The following is a 23442-nucleotide window of genomic DNA, read 5'->3' as shown; positions in this document are numbered from 1 at the left end:
TGCTACAGTGCTGGAAAGGTGAGCTGTAGGAGATCAACAAAAAGCAAAAGTTCACTAAGCTTAGAGAAACAGGCTGGGGAAAGTTTGAGCAAGTGTCATTTTGAGCTCCATCTTGCAAGAGATATGGTTGGAAGTTACAGAAGTTGGGAATTATGGAAACCAAATGCCAAGACATTTGTAGGCCCTTACTTTTGAAGGGGTGCCTAAGATAGTGGGAAGTATTGGGGATGCTTCTGTCATGACCAAGCAGAACTTTTTCTGGTCCCACCTCAATTAATGCTGGGCAAGTTACCTTGGCTTGCTGGGCATTTCTTATTAGGGACACTTGCAAAACAAGAGGGGAGCAAAATGTTTATTTTATAAACAAAAGTAAACCAACCACTTCGGTCTTCTTGCAGTTTTCTTGCAATTTCCAGACATCTGCCTCAGGGGAAGCAGGCAGAAGCCTGTTTCAGAATTCTCGTTGCTGTGTTGTTGTGCCACTTCCCAGAGTTGTTTGGTAATCACAGTTGCAGCTAATGCAAGAGTCATGTCACGTCCATATTGTCATAGAATGGCTCACTTTCCAGGAATAATAATAAAAAAAGAAGTTTGCAAAGAAGGAAGCATTTTAACCTTTCTTCTGATTCTCTTCAGGGCATTTCCATTATATTAAATCAAACTCCGTAGATATTTTTTAAAAAGTGGCTGGAAAGACATATGATTATTGTGGTTTGTTTTAATCATGATTTGTTCACTAGTGCTCTTTGGCTAGGAAAAAATATGCTGGATTGTGGTTTGTTTTTGTGGAAAAGCCACAATTCACATCCTATTGTCTATTCTGTTGCAGGCCTTCCAACTTCTGTTGCCTTTTAAAATTTATTCCTTATATTTATATGATTGGGGAGCTCACAAAAAGTATCTTTGGCTGGCATACAATACTCACATAAAATGACAAATATGTAAAAATGATCATTATAAAAATATAAAAAATCATTATTACAAATAGAAGTGTTACCTAACATTTAAAATGTATATTTAAACAAATCACACTAAGACAGTCAAAATCTCAGCCTTTAGAGTTGGCCTGTGCCATCCCTTGGATAAGTCTTTCCTTTTGGTTTACCATATCAAGAATGGTAAAGGATTTATTAATTAATTTATTCATTTATTAGATTTGTATGCCGCCCCTCTCCGTAGACTCGATGCTTTCCTCAAAGGATGCTTTGCTTTTGTGAAAATTCATGCAAGGCATTTACTTCACCTTTTTTGCAAATGTCATCAGTTGTTTCATTGCATTTCATCATCCCCAATATTTAAATCTGCATTTAAACATTTTGTGTCTTTTGTTTGTAAGCAATAGATAATTTTGACATAAATTTCTAAGATTTTCATGGTTGGTGCTATTGCATTTTCTAACCTTACTAAACATCATATTCAGATCATTTTAATTGCCACATTTCTTATTATCTGAAGCATAACGTTCTTGTAAGGAATGCTTAACAAATTTGAGGAGACTGCTCCAATTAGATGTATTTTAGGTCATTAGTCTTAACCCAATCATCTAAATCAAAATGTACCATATATGTTAGCTGTATGGCTGCAATTATAAATTATCTACTGTGATCTCATCCTACAGTTTAAAATAGTAAAATAAGCATTTTAGGAGATTTCTATGTAATCTGAGAAGATTGTACACAAACAGAATTTAAGCCACCTCTATTTCATGAGGATATAGGATGTTGAATGTTGGAAATTATGCCCTTATAATTGCTCACATTAACCAGAATCGGTCATTCTTGTTTTAGATGTGATTTTTTTAAAAAAAAAAAATTCCCTTCAGAATTTTAGCCTCTTATGTGTTTTTGGATTGGGGAATGGATTAGGTTATAGAGAAATGTGAAACATAAGACATGTAGTTAATCTATATCAACTATATTTGTTTCTATTCTTTCTTGACAAATCCATAACAACTGGGAAAACTGGAAATAATCAAAAGAGCTATCCCTCTATTACATCCGGCATCTGAGGATAAGAACAGACACATTTCAATTTTCTGCCATGTTCCACTCATTGCCTACAGGACCTCCTGAAATAACTTCTAGATGGGCTTTTTTGAACTTAGTAAAAGCCAATTATAAGCTGGGAAAATATCTTAATCATTCAAAACTGTGAATAGTCCTCAGGTATAACAGATCTACCACTTAGCATTTGTAAGTAGATTTGTACAGAATTCATACTTATGTTTACTGTTATTATTTTTAATTGCATTATTATCTTTTGTTTAGAAACAGTTTACATCTAATGGACAGTATCAGTGCAGCATCAGGATAACAGAGGATAAATTGGGAGGTGAAGGGCTGTTTGAATAGTTCACAGGTTTATTGGGTTTTGGAGAAATATTCTTGGTAAATAAGTAAAAGAAAAGAATGACAAAATCAAGAATGAACTTCCGGAAAAAGTTGATAAGGGCAAGAATCTCTTATACATTTTTGGTGGTTATTTGTGAGATGGAGACAAAATACATTTTACTTCAGCAAGATCCAGATGCTTCATTTCTATTCTTTCTGAGGTTACATACTAGACCATGTAATCCATGTAATTAAATCAAGGGATATTTCTCTAACTTGATACGATGGCCGTAGTCACAAAGGTGCTGAAGGACAGCACAAAGATTATCACAATACTGCACAGGGTCCCCAAAGTAAATGAGCAGGTTGTTCAGATAAATTATTAAAAATTGTCCAGAAAATCATGAAAAATATGATATCTAGTTCTTTTATATGTATCTGGAAAACCAGTCAAACCAAAGGGCATGCCCATATATTCAAACTTCCCATAAGTAGCAAGACATGTTATTGAGCATTCATAGCCCATGTTCATGCCAACCAAATCAAGGTACAACTTTGTGAGTCATTACTTCTGCAAACAAGAATAGAGTGAAGTTATCTCTAATAGCTATGGAATTAAATCAGAACTATAAAAAAGAAGAATAGTGAGTGCACATTGGCATAGGGAGGGAAAGAAAACAAATAAAATCTCCTGGTAGAGTTCTGTAAATAAAATTGTTCAGATGGGCCAACTCAGATTCTTCCATGGGATAAAAATGAAACATGGGTAAGTGCTACATTTTTTAAAAAACATAATACACTTGAAAATATGATAAGGTAACTAGATTTTTTTGGGGGGAGAAGAGATCTATCATTTTAAATGGCAACAAACATGCTATGATTCTTGCATATTATTTATTTTATTTATTTATTAATTGGACTTGTATGGGTTTTGCATACTGGAGAATTATTGGTGATATAATTAAGGATTGAAGGAAGTGTTCTATTTCATAGTTGCTGGCACCCACTTGCAGTAGCAGAAATATTTGCTACAGTTAAAACAAATAGCAACAGACAGGAATGTGGATTTAATAGCAGAGAGTGCTTGCCTGAAAAATGCCAACACAGTCCAAAAACCAAAAACATAATCCTAATAAATTTCAAGAGTCACAGAAAGCCAAACCAGGTAGCTAGCTGCTTTATTTTTTTTGTCTTTCAGATCTATCAAAATCGAAGGGTCTTGAACAAGAAGCAAGAACAAGACTCACAAGATGGAAATCCAAAGAGCTGTTTTCAACAAAGACTGCAAGTAAGCAGTTACCTAAATATTTCTACTGAAAGTAACCTGCAATCACTCATATCTCGCAATTGGCTTAATATGAAGTGAAGAGCATTGTTCTGCTTGTCTTTGTACACATCTAGGTCTTAGGAGGGTTATGTCTCCTCATCAGACTGCTCCAACTGAATAGGAGATGCCTGTGGGTGATCAGCCTGAATTGAATCTTGCTGAGACTTGATGCTGAAAATTCTGAAGCACAGGCTCAGATGGAGCAACGTTCTCAGATTCAAATACAGTCAGATTCTGAGTTGTGGCTCACAATGGGAATATGAAGTCTACAAGGGGATAGTTAATCCATTCCTAAATTACTGAAATTCAGTCCGGTATTTCTCAATGAAGTTCAGATGATTGCCAATGATGGATAGTTCAATGATCTCAATGATCATTGAATGATCTCAAGTCTGAAGGATAAAGGTCAACCAACTGTGATTTTCATAACAATAGGAAGTTGGGTAGGTTGGGTAGGTATGGTGTTTTGTGTTGTGGATTTATCAGTGTAGTTGCCAGTAGCAACAATAATCCACTAAGGCCTGAAATCAGATATCCATGCCGTGGTTATCAACAAAACCAAAATAAGGAAATGATTATTAACTCCATGTGTTTGGATTCCTTGTAGCATAGTTTCAGGCAATCCCAACTTTAGATCTCTTGGTGACCAGAAGTAAGCTGTCATATTCCCTGGACAGAAATGACTTGGATAAAGTTTCCCAAAGATTTGAAATTATCCATCTAGAACTAATTATCGTAACTTACAAAAAATAGCCATTATGAACAGTTAACGCTCTCCGAGTAGCTAGGGCTGGTTCCTGCAATGTAAACTCTTCTTTGTTCAAATGTAGTGCTCTTTCCCCCCTCTCTCTGTGTTATGGATTCTTAGTGGAAGTTTCTTGTTTACCTTCTGCACATTCCTACTAAACAAACCCTGACACTGCCATTTCGCAGTAACACTTCAGACTTGAGCTTGATGGCACACTTACATATATAATGGTTGCCCTTTCCAAAATACATATTCCAATACTTGGAATGGGTATTCTGTTCTGGAAAAAATGCCTTGGTAAAAGTCTTTCCTATAGTATGTCATCTTATTTATCCTTTGATTTTTCAAAGCATGTATTCATCAGTTACTTTACCACCTAATGCTATATAAAAAAATTGTGGGAAGTGTTTCCAGTACTCTTTATTTCAGTGAGGTCCAGCATTATTTTGATTGTAGCTTGAAGGCTTGATTTAGAAAGAGAATCATAGAATAGAATACCTTAGAAGTAATTTTACGAACCCCATTTGATGCAGGTTCCATCTCTGGCTAATGATCTTCCATTCTCTGTTGGAAGATCTCTAGTGCATCAAAGCCAAACTCTCTGTAGAGTTTGTCTGTAAACTACAGACAGCTTTATATAGTCAGAACATTCATCCTGAAGTTTAGCATGAGCCTCTTTCCTTGTAGTTTTAGCTCATTGGCTCTGTTCCTGCTCCCTGGGGCAAAAGAAAATAAACTCAATCCTTCTTCTGGGTGGATCTAAGTATCTTTAGATATTTGAAGGTAGATATACTGACATTTAGAGAGCATGCTGAGATGTTTATTTTCCAAGTGGGATCAGAACTGGTTGAATTGACTTCAATTTTAGCTACAAGTATGAAATTAATAATTGTTGATGTAATGCCAAGCTGAGATTTACACATATAGTAGCTCCACCCTTGCCTGATCCTTGAGTTTCTGATAAGGTAGAAAAGAAACCCTCAAAATACTTTTATTCACAACATAAATGGATGGATAGATATGTGCATGGATGGTGATGGACTTTATAATATTGCACCTTACTCAGTCTCTTGTTTTTCAGGCTACAGCTTCCACAATGTTTGGGCTTTATGGACAAATCCAAAAGATCTTGAAGTCACCAGATCTGGGAAGGTTGAAAAGAAGAATGGAGCCCTTGAGCAAAATATCATTTCCTTGCTGTCTCTCATCAGGTTTTCATTGTTAAGCCTAAAAGTCAATGATCACTGTTTAGTTTTTATCATTCTCTATGCATTCTGTTTACCTGACATGTGCACACAAGTAAACTCTGATTGTCTTAATAAGTTCTACAATCAATCAAGTTCTAAATAAAAAGTTCTACAATCTTTAAGGGGTGTGCATAAACACACAAGTATGCCTACTGTCCCTGTCCTAATGTTTCCTTTTATTTGTATCCATCTCATGTATTCATAATCATGTTTATACTTGTATCTGTCTTCTAATACATGCTAGATGAAATTAAAAAAAAAAACAAATTTAGGAGTAAAATTAATTATATGGAATTCTATGTAATGTTCTCTTGATGTTCATGCCATTTAACTGCAGGGCCAATGAAATATATAAGAAGAACGAAGGGGAGGAAATGTTCAACTTTTTGACTGATAATTTCCTACAGAAGAATAATTGAGTCTGTTGTCTGCACCTCTATAACTGTCTGTTTTGATTCTGCAATCCCAACAAGACAGATACAAACTTCAGAGGATAATCAGATCTTCAGAAAAAACTATTACTGCCAACCTGCCTTCCATTGAGGACTTTTATAATGCATAAGTCAAAAAGAGGGCCGTGAAAATATTTATGGACACTTTGCATCTGGGACATAAATTGTTTCAATTCCTATCCTGAAAATGAGGCTATAGAGTATGCACACCAAAACAAGTAGACACAAGAACAGTTTTTCCCCAAATGCCATCACTCTGCTAAACAAATACTATTACTATCATTTTATCACCCATCTCATCCCACTTATGACTGTAACTTGTTGCTTGTATCCTTACAATTTATATTAATATTGTTTCCTGATTGCTTTTTGTACCCTATGACAACAAATGTATATTTTCTTTTATATACACTGAGAGCATATGCACCAAAGACAAATTTCTTGTGTGTCCTATCACACTTGCCAATAAAGAATTCTATTCCGTTCTGTTCTGTTGTATTCTATCCTGAAAGGTATTTCTTTTTCCAATTCAATCCACTTTTATTTATTTATTTATTTATTTATTTATTCATTCATTTATTCATTCATTCATTCATTCATTCATTCATTCATTCATCCATTTATTATTTATTTATAGATTGCTTGATTTGATTTGATTTATATGCCACCCCTCTCTGAGGACTCGAGGAAGCTCACAGTATATAACAATACAACATGGAAGGCAAATCTAATTAAATTTAAAATTACAATCTAAAAACCCAATATTTAAAAACAATCATACTGATTCAATCATATAACATGCATCTAATTTCACTGGCCAGGGGGCTTTTGTCCTTGTAGCAAACAGTAAAGAAAAAAGCAAATAAATATAATTTTTACAGTATTTGGAAATATTAAATATTTCTATTCATAGCCCAAGGTCAGGTCTAGCTGTTGCTCAATATTGTGGATGTGGAAATTTTATTTAATCAATGGAAGCACCAAAGAGAAAAAGTTATACAAGGGTCCTGACACCCTACCTGAGATGATCCAGCTCCTGATTTCCATTAGGATTACATTTAGTTTAAACTATAATAGTGTGCACAACTATTTTTTTAAAAATGTTTCAAATATTTCACTGATTTCTGAGTGTAACAATAAATTGTTAAACAGAATTAAGTGTCCAACTCAATACTATATGGGATATGAATCTCCAAACCAAATTTAAAGTATTACTTTTGAAGTTTAAAGATACAGTATTTATTAACTTCAAGGATCATAACATTTGAAGAACCACCTTTTTTTTTAATCTGAAGTGAGTCTTACATCTATTCACTTGAGCAATTTTTTTTTACAAAACACACAATTGAGTGGGTGCATCAGATCTGGCCCAGTTGGAAAAACAAGACTCACCAATTCCAGCAGTGCCTGATGTTAATTAAACAAACCCAAGTCTGGGAGGCACCTCCAAAGCTTGGTAGGCATCAGAGATCCCTTTGGCTCTGGAGACCCTGACAAGTATTGATACCAGCCCTAGAGGTATTGTTTCTGTCTTCAGGGTCAGTTATGTCTGTGCATTACGATGGGCACTGATTCTTAGATGACTCCTCATGAGACAATCAGTGCTTCTGTTTCTGCCACAAATGTATTCCTAGACAAGTTCTCAGAGAAGAATGGCTGCCTGGGGCTGGAGTTCAGCATTAATTAAAAGCAGGATACTATTTAATTAAACCTTTCAAGTTACACTCAGGAAAATTCTGAAGTGTTAACCTCATGCCCTTGTTACTGTTCCCTCCTAAGTCTGGATTTTTTTCGGAAATTTACACATATTTTTTTTAAAAAACAGAAGGTGAGGAGGGACAGGGAAAACAACTAGCCATCATGAAATGAGAGATGATGTTATTTCCTCTCCAGCTGTCATAGTTGTAATAATGATAATGATTCTGCAGTAGATGAATGGAAATCAAAAGGGGAACAATATGGAGTATTGGCTATACCATCCCTTTGAATTGCTGGGATGGAGCAGGATCAAGTTCCTGGAAGCCATCATGAAATAGAGCAGTTAATGATTTATTTTTTTTAACCTCTGGGGAGCAAAGCCTGGAGCTAGATCTGAATGTTATTTGATTCCAGTTTAACCTTGGGAAGAGCAAGCGGTAATAGCTGTTTCCCAAAGACCATCTTTCTCTGCAATTTGAGTGGAATTCTGGAACAGAGTTCAATCACTGCTTATCCCTTAGAAGACGTTCCATTTTGGATTATGGCCATGTGGACAGACAGTTAGGTTTCTCATTCCATCCTGGGATATTCTCCTTCAGCAAACATCGATCTCTTTGTGGCTGATTCAAACAAGTGCAGTGAAATTGAAACAAAATGGCCAACAGCAGTTATGACCAGGGAATAATCTGAATAACATCATTGCATGATTTGGCTTTTACAATGGAGCTGACACCACATTTGTACCTTGGAAGTTCAGAAAACTGACTCTCAGGAGAAAGATATACTCTTTTTCTCATTATTTCAAATAACCAACTAGGCAAAGTAGTCAGACTAGATGAATATTTATTTTTTAATTAGGTTTTATGTTGCCTTTATTACTTTATAATTAACTCAAGGTGGCGAACATTCCTAATATTCCTTCCTCCTATTTTCCTCACAACAGGCTGTTGGGAGGTGAGTGGGGCTGAGAGGGAGTGACTGACCCAGAATATCTCAGCTGGCTTTCATGCCTAACTAGAACTCATCGCCTCCTATTTCTAGGCCAGTATTTTAACCACTGCACAAAATGGCCAGGGGTGTGTGTGTTCTAACTTACCTCATTGCCAGTTCACTTCCTCCCATACCACGTGACTGTGCCTCATTGGTGCAGACACACATGAACAGTCCCGAAAAATCCAATACAAATAAAAATTAAAGAGCCAAAAATAAGATGGTGGACTCATGCACAGTGCTGGACTGGTTCGGGCCGGCACCAATCGAACCAGTTCCATGACATTATCATGACATCTCCAGCAGGTCACTACTAATTCAGGTGAACCAATCTGAACCGGGAGAAAACCCACCTCTGAAACTGATTCTGTTTAATCATCTGTTTAATTCTGAGTCCTTCGGGTTTGGGCAGCATAGAAGTCGAATAAATAAACAAATAAATCATCTAGTCTTAAATTATCAAGCGGCAAATCCTAGAAATTTACCACTAACTTGTAGCAGAGCTTCCTACTCACCTGAGATAGATTTTTCTTATTCTGTATGTGTAACATCATCATAGAAACATAGAAACATAGAAGACTGACGGCAGAAAAAGACCTCATGGTCCATCTAGTCTGCCCTTATACTATTTTCTGTATTTTATCTGAGGATGGATATATGTTTATCCCAGGCATGTTTACATTCAGTTACTGTGGATTTATCTACCACGTCTGCTGGAAGTTTGTTCCAAGGATCTACTACCCTTTCAGTAAAATAATATTTTCTCATGTTGCTTTTGATCTTTCCCCCAACTAACTTCGGATTGTGTCCCCTTGTTCTTGTGTTCACTTTCCTATTAAAAACACTTCCCTCCTGGACCTTATTTAACCTTTTAACATATTTAAATGTTTCGATCATCATCATTGTTTTCTGTATAAAGTCCGGCAGAAAAACATAACATAATATAATTTCATTGGGGATAACATAATGATGAGAATAACAGAATTGTTGAATTGTAAGGGGCCATCTGCAGTATTGCAAAAAACTAGAAGAATTTTGCTTGCATAACTCAAGAAATGGAAATCTATTATTTCTCTGGGGTGTTGTCTTAATTCTGTGAGACATGATTTTGAAATTTTTAATGATAAATTATACCCTATGGTTTCAGCCCACTCCATTCAATCCAGAAGTGGCATGCTACAAGACCCATCAATCACAGAGTTTCAGCTGGTGATGATTGAAAGATGAGTCTTTTCTTCTGTTGTCCCTGCTCTTTGGAATATCTTGCTGCCTGAGATTAGGCCTGCTCTTACTTCCTGGAAGGACATTCAGCATGGTTCTGCCTGTTAACCTGGAGTCCTAGCAGGTCATTCTTTATTTGAGACAGTTGGTCAATTAACAGCAAAAATGCTAGCACAATACCAATCTTGCCTTTGGATTTTTGTCTCTTTATTGAACGTATTTAATATATTTACCTTTATAATTTTAATTGTAAGCCACTCAGAGTTGCTTTGCAGAGTAAGATGGGCGCCATATAAATGTAATAAATAAATATGACTAATATTTAATATTAGTTTAATAATAATTTTAATAATATTTAATGACATTTTGTTGGAGTTAAAGTTTGCCAGACATAAATATACTATTTGCTTTTAATTACCGTACTTCCAATGATGAAAGATTCTCAGTTCCTTCTAGTCTCCTGATCATTCTCGTTGCCCTATTTGGAGTATGGGATTTTTTTTTCACTTTGTCTGAAAATACTTCATAAAATATAGCACTCACAATTTGACACAATATGAAATGGGGTCTGAATAATTATTAATTTCCTGTATATTTCCCCCCTCTCTCTCCCCCTTCCCCCCTCTCTCGCTCCATCCTTGGCATTTGATTTATGTTTTCTAAGTAAAGAACTTTGCATTATCTTTCTCATCCAACCATTTCTCTAATTTTACTATTATTCCATCTGCTTTTCTGTCATTACAAATTTGATTAACATTCTTTTAAGTGATGAATTTTTCATCAACTTTTTTTAGTAAGGATGTTCATGAATATATAGTCCAGGAATGAAACTTGTAGCATTTTACTCAATATTTCACTCCAGTTTAATGAAGACCCATTGATAAGCATATATTTTCGAGCCAGAGAAGTATCAATGTAATTATCATGCCATCCATCACACCCTTCAGTGTCTGTTAATCAGAATGTTGTGTGGTACTTTTTCAGATGCTTCGCTGTATAGCATTGCCACAAACTGCTGATGAAGTCACCTGATCAGAAAATGAGATAATGTTAATCTGGCAAATCTTGAAAAATCAATGCTGACTTCTGGTAATAACCACATTGTTTTCAAAGTGCTTACAAATTGTTTTATGATATCTTCTACAGTCTGCCAGAGTCTCTCCAGTTGTGGAATTCACTGGTGGCTGCCTTCTCAAGTAATTGTGTGATATGGCAAAACAAAAAAATAAATAAAAACCCTAAACTTTAATGTAAACAGATTGGTTGAATTGTAAGCAATGATAAACTCCCTCTGTATAAACAAATCCAAACAGACTTTATTTCCTGTGTTTTTCTTGGGCCAGTCCAAATCTCTTTTTCTCTTTCTTACCCACCTTTGGAGGCTACAACATTTCTGCATACTTTCCTTCAGTGGTGTATGAAGCATTGTTCTTGACTTAAGAACTTACCTTATCCAAATGCCCTGGCAGTTCTAATTGAACTTTTAGAATATAATTTATCTAGTCCCAGATATTTAAACTTATTCAAAAAATTTTAAAAGATATTATTTGATCCAGTGTTTCTCAACCTTGGCAACTTAAAAATGTGTGAATTTGACACTTAAAGTTCTGGGGAATATTGGTTGGGGAGTTCTGGGAGTTGATGTCCATATACTTTAAACTTGCTCAGGATGAACCCTGCTCTGACCAATCATTTTCAACTATTCAAGATTTTCTAAACTTTCATTGTTGTGTTTGATGTCTTCATGGAGCTACTAATAGCAAATACAGATCTGCTTCTCATTTAAAGGTAGTCCTTGACTTCCAACAATTCATTTAGTAACTTTTCAAAGTTACAACGGCACTGAAAAAGTGACTTATGACCATTTTTCACACTTATAGCTGTTGCTGTATCCCCAAGGTCATATGATCAAAATTCAGGTGCTTGGCAACTGGTTCATATTTATGTCAGTTGTCATCTCCTGGGGTCATGTGATTAACTTTTGTAAACTTATGATAAGCCAAGTCAATGGGGAAGCCAGATCCACTTAACAATTGTGACAGAAAGGTTGTAAAATGAGGCAAAACTCATTTAACAAATTCTTTTGCTGTGCTGAATTCATGCACTTTACTTCTGAGAGTTATTTTTTCTAACACTATCTCCACAATTTTTCTGTCCCGTTTTTCACCTTCAGTAGTCAGCCCAGTATAAATCATAACATAAAATCATAAATCACAATAAACTCTATCCATGCCAATAAATGTGTGTTCTGATTTAAAATTTATTTATTTACTTATTTATATTTATATGCTGCCCATATACAGTGATCCCTCGATTAGCGCGGGGGTTACATTCCAAGACCTCCCGCGCTAATCAATTTTCCGTGTTATAGTGGTGCGGAAGTAAAAACACCATCTGCGCATGCGCGCCCTTTTTTTTCCATGGCCGCACATGCGCAGATGGTGGAGTTTGCGTGTGGGCAGCGGGGAAGACCCAGGGAAGGTTCCTTTGGCCGCCCAACAGCTGATCTGCTCTGCAGCGCGGAAGCAGCGAGGAGCCGAAGATGGAGTTTCCCCGTTGCCCAGGCAAAGGGGAAACCCCATCTTCGGCTCCTCGCTGCTGCCGCGCTGCGGAGCAGATCAGCTGTTGGGCGGCCAAAGGAACCTTCCCTGGGTCTTCCTGCTGCCCAGGCAAAGGGGAAACCCCAAGAGAGCCAAAAGAGCACCGGGCCGGTTGGTTCCCAACCAAAAGAGTTTACCCCGCTTGTCCTCGGTGGGGGAAAACAGCGCGTCGCCAGGCTCCCCATCTTCAAGAGAGGCGCGACGGCTAGCCAGGATCCACGCAGGGGAGAAAAGGCGCGCGCTCCCAGCCGCTGCGCCCCGCTTGGAGAGCAGCGGCGAGCAGAGCACAGAAGACGACGAGGCTTTCGAGGGCTCCAAGGCGGGCGGCGGCGCATCCTTCGAGCACGCCGGCGGCGACCCCAAGCTGAAGGCGGCCACCACACACACACACACCGCCGCCGCCATCCACCCCGCCGGGTTCCCCGCTTGCTACCTCTTCGCCTTCTCCCGCCTCCGAGGCCGACCAGCCCAAGCCGCAACAGACACACACACACATACACGCACTCCCTCTCTCGCGCTCACACAGACGCACTCAGACAGAAAAGAAAAAAAAATCCCCAAAAGAGAGGGACAAGAGGCAGGCACAAAGCGGGGGCACAAGGGGAGCTGCCCGGCAGAGGTTGCTTTTTTTCTTCTCGTGGGCAAGTGGAGGGGGGGAGAGAGAAGGAAAGAGAGAGAAGGAAAGAAAGAGATGAGAGAGGGAGGAAGAGAGTGTGAGAGAGGAAGAAAGAGAGAGAGAAATGATAGAAAAAAGGGGAGAAAAAAAGAGAAATGAGAAAATGATTGAAGCAGAGAATGACAGGAAAGAAAGAGAAAGAGACAGAGAAGTGACTCTTGGTGATGACGTATGACATCATCGGGTGGGAAAAACCGTGGTATAGCAAAAAAAACGTGGAGTATTTTTTAATTAATATTTTTTGAAAAACCGTGTTGTAGCGTTTCGCACTAATTGAGACCGTGCTAATCAAGGGATCACTGTATATATATATGGAGAGCTGAAAGGATCAGGTCTGGTGGCTCAGCTGTTAATTCTCTCATTCCATGGGCGGAGCTTTGATGTCATGAAGACGTCCTTCCTGGTCGGCCAAAACGTGGCCTCCAGGAAGGACGTCTTCGTGACATCAAAGCTCTGCCCATGGAATTCCCTATTGGGATTCTCCACCTCCGTTTCAGCCTCCAGATCGGCCAAAAACGCCGCTGCCGATCGCAAAAACGGCACTCTGCCTGGCGCCGGTGCCCAGCTGTAACCTTCTGAAACAGCCGGGCGCTTCTCGGCGGCCTCCGGAACCCGAACCTGAACCCGAACTTTTGCCGAATTTCCAGGTTCGGAGTTCGGGAGAATGTCCAGAAGCGCCCGGCTGTTTCAGAAGGTGACAGACGGGCGGCGGCGCTTCTCCCGAATGCCGAACCCGGAAGTTCGGCAAAAGTTTGGGTTCGGGTTCAGGTTCTGGAGGCCGCCAAGAAGCTCTCGGGTGTTTCAGAAGGTTACAGCTGGGCAGCGTCGCCCAGCGGAGTGCCGTTTTTGTGATCAGTGGTGGGTTCGTAAGGCGAAAACAGTTTGTAAGAAGAGGCAAAAAATTTCCGAACCCCGGGTTCGTATCTCGAAAAGTTCATATCACGAGGGGTTTGTATCACGAGGTACCACTATATTTGACAAATGTTTTTTAGATCCATATACAGGTAATCCTGTGGGAGCTTGTCCATTATGGCCATAGGTCATGACAGTAATTAAACAAGCAAGTACATGATTATCTTGTTTAATCACCACAATCTCTGCTCTTAATATTATGGTTGTTAAGCAATTGTGTGGATTGTTAATCAGACAACTGAGTGTCGTAGAGGGGTTGGGGGAGACCCTGAGAGGCCTGGCACAGGCCAAGGCCCACATTACGGGCCCTACCCAGTTCACTCGTGGGTGCCTTAGGCCTCCCACCCTTAGATCTCCCACATTACGGGCCCTACCCAGTTCACTCGTGGGTGCCTTAGACCTCTGAACACCCTGTGCTCCACTTTCTGATTCACAGTATTTTCACAGGCTTTGGAACCGCTTTCTAACTTACTGGGCCCTATGCTGTCTTTCTCCCCACTCATCACAGTGTGATTCACTTGACTTTTTCATAGAATATCTTTGTGAAGAAGCAGCCAATTCCCACTGGTGTACAGTCACATAATCTTTCACTTATTCAGTTTGTGAAATATTTTTTCAACAATTTGTAATTAAGAACCAGCAACACTCTGAGTCTGTTTTATAAGATTTTCAAATTCAAGCAAAACTTTAATTATCCTACCTTATTTCTGCGGTGCTTTTGTTACTTCTACTACTGATTTGAAGGCACAGAAACTGGTCAGAAAAATTTTGAATGGATTTCATCTTTTCCTTATTAATAATAAAATCGCGCAATCTATGAGAATTGTTTTCTATCGATTGAATCTATGTCTTTCTTCTGTATGAAAATAAAGGTTTTGTAACAAAACAAGGGGGACTATTTTTTCTATATTTATCTACAACTTTCAATATACTGTCTATTATTTTATTATCTCTTATAAATTGTTTCTTTGGAGGGACATGAAAGGAACTTTCTCAAAGATCACATTATTTTTGGCAATTGGGCTTCCCCTGAGCAACGGTGATGTCCCCAGCAAATCCTTTCAAACTGGAAGCATCCTTCTGTTAGCTTTGTAGGTGCTTCTGACACAAAAACAGACAAACTGTTTCTATTTGCATCAAATCAGAAATAATTATGCAGACCATCTGAGAATCTCCCACTCTATATGCCTTTTTCAATTTCTAGTGCTAAAGATTAGATGGGCATATGGATCAAGTAGGCACAAAATTAAGGCAAGTCTGAAATTAGATAAAGATACATTTCTATCTCCATGTGTAGTAAAATTTTGCACCAAGAAACCCCTGCAGAACGTTTTCTTCTTCTTCTCAAGAGCACAGAGTTTTATATTAACTTATATTCATAGTATGAAAGCATTGCATGTCATCACACATCAATCTGCTTCCTGAATGAAACCCTTACTACATTTGCCCTCATAGGAAACAGAGATCATGCTTGCTTGACTACTCTTCTAAGTCAACACAAGCTTGTTATATATAACTCCCACAATTATTTCTCCTAAAGTAAAGTGATTCCTATGATCCCGGATCCCATACCATGTTTAATCCATAAATAAAATGTCTAATTTTTTTCTTCTACCTCCATATTTCCCTAGTAAAATAATCAATTTGCATGATGTTTCAAAGCCATTCTTTCCCCTAACTCCCCAATCTTCTTTTGGGGAGCTTGTATTATTATGGTTGGTCACATAGCCAGATATTTAGATTGGTTTTGGCCTTTTTGTCAACTTGCCAAATTCCTTCTGAGAATTTGGGATTGACAAATCTTAATCGATGGTATGTTATCTGTTCACAACAATATGAAGTCAAGCTGCCAGTTCTTAAGCTGGTTGGCCTTCATCAGCATGGAGTTCTTCCCAAGAACCTGGAACATTGCTGTGTATTGGCATAATATATGTGAAGATCCACTCCTACCTCATACTTCCCTATAACCAATAAGAGCCCACAGAGTCAGCCTTCTCCAGTTCCCGTCTGCCAAACAGACCATTTTTTTGGTATGGCACTCATACCCAATATTATATAATACAGTCACTCCAAAAGGCTCTGCACAGCCTACAACATATAAAAATGTATTATTAAAACAGTTAAAACCAGGACAACAAACATAGCATCCCAGATACGAAAGCTGCCATACTGATAAAAACAACCTAACCAAAAAACAGGACAGATATTCCACAAGCATCCTAATCCCACCCCAAGGGGCTTCTGAAACCCTAGGAGACTGGGCACCATGCATATCTCTTGGGGGGGGGGGTTACTATATCAAGGGCAGAGGCTGCTACAGAGAAGGAATACTTCCTCAGTTTTATAGATTGGCAATAATTGAAGGGACCGAGAGACCACTTACTCTGCCTAAATGAATTAGTAGAAGTTATTGGAAGACAGGTCATAACAGCCTTTATGGGTGATGACCACCACCTTGAACTACATCCAGGAGCAACTGGCAACCAATGAAACTCCTGGAGCAGTTTTGATATTTTGGCGTAATCAGATGTGCCTGTTATTGTTTGTGTCACCTTGTTTTGGACCAGCCATATTTTTGGGATGGTCTTCAAGGGCATTGTGATACTCCAGTCATAAGGGGATTGGGTTATCAGTCTGAAGGACCTCCTGATCAAGGGAAAGGCGGAGCTGGTACACAAAATGGACTTGTGCAAGTGATCTCTTGGCCATAGTTGCCACCTGCTTTTTAAATGAAGTTGTAAATCCTCTACCTCATTTCTTTATATCATAATTTTATTAGAGTTTACAATACAAAGATAAAAGACTAATACAAATAAAGAGAAATATATAAATAGTAAAGAAAAAGAAAAGTTCAAAGAGATAAGAAAAAGAAAATGAAAGTAAGAAACGAAGATATATCATAGATGACTCTACCTCTTGCCAGACTGATATACATTATTTCAGTAATTTAACACCTTTTAGAAACATTTCAATAAAAAGGAAATTTCTTCGTCCCATACTTCCTCCCTTAAATTAAACTATAAAAATGTATCATTCAGTTCCAATCCGTAAAATCTACTGAGCTACCAGAAATAGCAACATATTATATCTTAACCTTAATCTAATAAATCCATTTTGTATTTTAATTTATCACTTTTTCTAAGAAAAAAAGCAAAAGAAATCTCTCCACCTACAAAATCAGATCTGTAAAGCTTTGTCATAACCCTAATCAAAAAGAAATTGCATTAATAGCTGTCATAAACTACAACATAGATATTTACCTTGATAAAATAAGTCCACTTGAATGTCTTGTGTTTACTGTTCTTGATCTTTAATCTTATCAAACAATGGCCCACAAGCTAATTTCTTATCATTTTCTCTTTGTCTCCTTTTAGGAATAGCTTCATTAGTTTAACACTTACCTTTTGTAAATCCAAGATAAGAAGGATTTCCAAATTACTCTTCTGATTTATTTGTATGTCCCTTTTAATTATTGAGACATCAGTAGGTTTCATTTGTAAATCCATTGTGACATCTTTTTCTATATTATACTGTGGCATATTTAATTCCATTTCTGGGTCCATGGCTTCTTTTTATGTTACTTTTATCATCTGGCATTTAAAAAAACACAAATCCACATTCAAATCAGGCTCAGTTTCTGTTTTATCCAATGAAATCTGTTATTCTTCTATATCTTACAATCCTATATCTTACTATTACTTACAGTCCCAGATAGTTTGCTCCATTATAGTAATTGGTTTCTTTAATTATAATTGAACTCTGGTTCTCTCTACAAGAGTTAACCTTCAAGTCATCTCTGATCCTCTATTTACTTTCCAATCAACAATGTTCAACAACTTACTTTCCAACATTAACATTTCTTAGAATTAAATTTCAAAATCTTCATGTATTATTTTTACATTTTTAAAAGTATTTTAGGAAATGTTTTTCTAAGTAAATCGAACCCCTTAACTTAAAAAAAATCAACATTCTAATCTTCCTTTTTCTATTCCCCCCCTTTTTAAAAAAGGTCCTTAAAGTTAGAACTTTAAGGACAAAGATTTTCCACCATAATAAAACCTATCCTTTTGAAGGTCCTTAATATCTAGTTCAATAGTTAAAAGAGGAAGTAGATAAGAACCTTGTGGTGCAGTGGTCAGAGTGCAGTACTGCAAGCTACTTCTGCTGATCACCAGCTGCCAGCAGTTTGGCAAATTAAATCTCAGTAGGCTCAAGGTTGACTCAGCTTTCCATCCTTCCAAGGTCAGTAAAATGAGGACCCATATTGTTGGGGGCAATATGCTGACTCTCTGTAAACCACTTAGAGATTGCTATAAAGCACTGTGAAGCAGTATATAAGTCTAAGTGCTATTGCTATTGCTATAAACCCAAAGTCCCTTTGAAGGTGACAAACCATAACATAGGCAAGATGATTCCCCTACTGGCTCTTAGAGCTCTCAAGCCCATTGGAGATCTTTATTATATGATCCCTTTGCAAGGAGGTTCTGTATGGAGCAAATTTATGGACGATCCTTGTACTCTCCTTGATCCTTAGATGAATTCCATTAACAATTCCTTTTTTTTTTCTGCCATGATTGTCAGATTCTCAAAAATAGACTGTGGGTGCTGAAGTCTCAAAATGGCCAACTGCAGTTTACTATTGCTGTCCCCAGAAGTTAGTCCTCTGCTTCATTTCTAGAAATTATTTACCATCCTACACAGGAAAAAATTCATTAAAATATCACTTAGACTTAGAGTATTTGGAGAACCAGAAGGCGGAGAAAACCACTTGACTGAACTGGAGAAAGGATTAAATCCTCCACCATTTCCCAAAAAATGAAGATATTGTTCCTAGTATGAACATGTATCAGCTTCTCAAGACAGGATTCTATGTTGAATTGAATAATTCAGTATTGAAATACCGTATAACTTCTAAATTATAACTGAATAGAAATCTGGGAGTTGTAGACCAATACACTTTTAGGACCCCAAAACTCAGAAAAGCTGGCTGTAAGATTTCTGTTCCTGAATGATTAAATCAGTGAAGCAACATTTTTTTTAACAAGGGCCTGAAGTAACCTGAAAACAAGGAAAAGGGAAAGGGAATCATTTCAAGGAATCACAGTTAAAAATGTGAACATTACTAAATCTTCATTCCTGCTAACTCTTGGAAGTTTAGACAAGCCACTTTCTATTGTTTGGGATGTTGGCAGACTCTGCTTAACTTTTTCTCTGCTTCATAAAATTAAGAACATTTTCTAAAATCAAATGAAACGTAAGCTGTGTTTTGTGGATGCAATTTTTTAATGTTATAATTGAGTGGGACAGTGGAGGGATTCCATGTTTATTCAATGGCTGTTCGGAGCATATGGAATATATAATATCTGTCTTGAAGAAAAGAGGCAGAAAGTCTATTAGAACTGCCGGGCAGAGGTTTATGTAGTCTGAGAACGCAGTCTGAAACTTTTTATGTGGAACATCCCATACACTGGATAAAGCACAACACACACCTTTCTTTAGTTACTTATTGTAGCTTGCTAGTCAACTGGGGGGTATATACCATATTGAATGGAAAAGAGAGCAACACATGTGCTGAACCTAGTTGGCAATAAGCAACCAATCAAATGGATTTAAAATACCATCTGCAAGACTTCATAAAATTCCACTTTCATAGATCTGAGAGATTAGTCATCCATCCACTCCATATTTCATACAGACAGCTATAAAAAAATCCTTCTAAATACCTTCTAAATACTTACTATGTTCTCATACTGTTTGCAATACATCCAACAAACCATCAGTAGATCTTAGGGACACCATTTTTAAAGACTCTGAAATGTCTCAAATAGAACATTGGTTTGAACTCTCTACCCACGGAAAATTGTATTTCTCCATACCTATCTACCAAGGTACCTGTTTATCCAGGTTTTTTTTTATTTAGACCACTGGGAGAAAGTGGACTTGTAAATGTGAATAGGTGAAAAATCCGAAATACAGAAAATGTTCCACATTGTATTTACCTTATTATTTTAATTACCTCTAATGAGAATTATCAGACTATATGGTAATCCTAAATAATGAATCGTGTTTTCAGTTGTAGCCCTTTCTACATTTGTTCCCATCGTCTCTCCTAAAAAAGATTCTATAGCAGATAGATGATCCAATGTGCCCTGGCCCTCTTTCATAGATTGTGATGCCTTCATATTTGTACTTAGAATGGTCCCTTAAATAATATTTTCCAGTGAGTTACTATTCCACTATTATTTCTAACATGAATGAAAATGTATGCAGATGGATGAATCAAACTCTGTCCTTTGTACACTTCTTTAATTTTCATATGAAAATTATGCTCTCTCCCTATGACTAAGAATATTAGAGAAGCTGAAGAAATGATGTATTTGGTGATGTAAACTGCATGCATTTGTTGATGTAAACTATATCCACAAAAAGTTATGTCAAATGACCTTTTGCAATTATGTGCATAAAGTGTTAACTGGACACATACACAATCATGTGTATCTGCATCAGCACCTCAAGTGGTCTGATCAAAGATGTCATGAGAAGATAATTCTATGAGGTTGGCCCTACTTTCTACAGAAAGGAACTCAGAGCAGTCATGGGATTAAAATCCTTGGACAGATCTGTAAAATACTGTAAGAGTTTTTTTCCTTTTTAAAAATAATATACAGCATAAAAATTCAATATCTATATAAACAGTGTGCTGTCTGAGTATAATTGTCTTTGAGATATAATAATCAAAATAGTAACCTTTGCCGTCAGGCATGGGGGAACTGAAACATCTCCCCCGGGCATGTACAATTTATGTTTGGTATGTTTGTGTGTGTGCTTGTTAGTACATTGGGGTTCTTTTTAAAAACTTTTTTAAATATTTAAATTTATTTGACTCTATTTGGATTTGTACGATTTGTTTATGCTTTGTTGTGAGCTGCCCCGAGTTCGCGGAGAGGGGCGGCATACAAATCTAAATAATAAATAAATAAATAATAAACTAATATTCTTAACATCAATAATAATCACATAATTATATTAACTTGTCCATTTTAGTACATCTTTGTTGTAATTAATCCTTCTCTTATACTTTTAGGTTTCTAACTTCTGTTTCTGCCATTGATAAAACAAATCCCATGTTAAAAAACTATTCAGTTTCTCCCTTCTCCTTAATGTTAAGTGTTAATCTATCCATTTCTGCACATTCCAATATTTTTCTTATTACAATTTCACCTGTAGGGATCTCTTCACTTTTCCATTGTTGTGCAAACACAACTCTGACTGCTGTTAACACATGTAAAATTAAATAAGTACAGTGGTACCTCATCTTATGAACTTAATTCGTTCCATGACGAGGTTCGTAAGTAGAAAAGTTCGTAAGATAAAACAATGTTTCCCATAGGAATATGCAAATAATGCATGCAATCCCAAAACTCATTCCTTTTGCCTTGCGCCGCTGGGAATCCCCGCCTTCGAACTTCCGTTGCCAGCCAAAGCGCCCATTCTTACACTGCTGGGATTCCCCTGAGGCTCCCCTCGCTGGGATTCAAAGCAGCGGTGGCAAAAATGAAGGGAAGCCCAGCGAGGGAAGCCTCAGGGGAATCCCAGCAGTGCAAGAACGGGCGCTTCGGCTGGCAATGGAAGTCCAGAGGCAGGGCATCCCAGCGGTGGTGGCTTGGGTTCGTAGGGTGAAAATAGTTCCGAAGAAGAGGCAAAAAAATCTTAAACACTGGGTTCGTATCTCAAAAAGTTCATTAGAAGAGTTGTTCATAAGACGAGGTACCACTGTATTTCCTTGATTAAATTTTTCTGGTAAAATATTTCTGGCTTTAGATCTATATGTTACTTTATTATTTTTTCTAGCCATGCATGTATTTTTGTGCAATATTTTTTTGCCTTTGGGCATGTCTAGCACATATGATAATATGAACCTAGTATCTGGTTATATTTCCAATACTTAGCAGACATATTCTTAAACGTATTTGCTAATCTTGCTGGCAGAAAATGCCATCTATAAAACATTTTATATAAATTTTCTTTGTATGCAGTTGACATTGTTAATTTATAATTCCTATACCACAATTTCTGCCACTTATCTAACTTCATAACATAACCAAAATTCTTAGCCCATACTATCATTGTTTCTTTTATTGTATTTTGTATCTTCTGTTTTAATGCTCAGTCAGTAACTACAGATTTTTTAAATTAGTTTTTCATCTGCCCCTGTTAATGCCTGGTCTAGTTCTGTTGCTTCTTTATAGAAGACAAGAATGCTCCATTTCTTATATAGTATGTTTTTACAAACACTTCAGTCCATTCTCCAGCTATTCATGTCTACCCAGAGTCATTTTTTAAAATTGTGGCAGAGTACCAATGGCAATTAATCAGTTTATTAATTAATCTCCAGCCTTTCTAGCTGCAATCCTCAGTAGCAAATTAATCCTTAATACCATATTTACTGGGGGGGGGGGGGGGGTAATTTGCAATTATTGGAAAATGTGAATTTTCTACCATATATACCAAATAATGAAGGTACTTTATGTTCTGGCTTATTAACTTGGCTGCTCTAATGCAAGCAGCAAAACATTGTTAACCATTCAAAGTGTCTGCATAAGGAATAAACAGCAGGATCAGAAGGAAATTGAATATGGAAAGCACCAGCAATGGCAGATTAATAAATGTTTTTGGGGGTGGGGGAGTGTACTAACTAGAACCGGTCTGAACGGGGGAACCCAGCTCTGTGTTAATTGAAATAAACTGAGAATAAAATTCCAGGTGCTATTAATGTAATGATGAATGTTAGTAGTAAATGTAATATAATTATGTAGTTATGTAGTTGTCTTATCATCATTGGTCTCTACTTTCTTCTTCTCATTTCCCTTTGACAACACAACGTCTCCCAATCATTAGAATAGAATAGAATAGAATTTTATTGGCCAAGTGTGATTGGACACACAAGGAATTTGTCTTGGTGCATATTCTCTCAGCGTACATAAAATAAAATATACATTTTCAAGAATCATGTGGTAGAACACTTAATGATTGTCATAGGGGTCAAATAAGCAATGAAGAAGCAATATTAATAAAAATCTTAGGATATAAGCAACATGTTACAGTCATACAGTCCACTTTGGAGGAAATGGCTGATAGGAATGATGAGAAAAAGTAGTAGAATAGAAGTGCAGATTTAGTAGAAAATCTGACAGTGTTGAGGGAATTATTTGTTTAGTAGAGTGATGGCGTTCAGAAAAAA

The sequence above is a fragment of the Erythrolamprus reginae genome, chromosome 2 (assembly GCF_031021105.1).
Source record: "Erythrolamprus reginae isolate rEryReg1 chromosome 2, rEryReg1.hap1, whole genome shotgun sequence".
NCBI classification, from domain to species: Eukaryota; Metazoa; Chordata; class Lepidosauria; order Squamata; family Dipsadidae; genus Erythrolamprus; species Erythrolamprus reginae.
The sequence above is the reverse complement of the archived record's forward strand: the minus strand, read 5'-3'. Positions refer to the sequence as shown.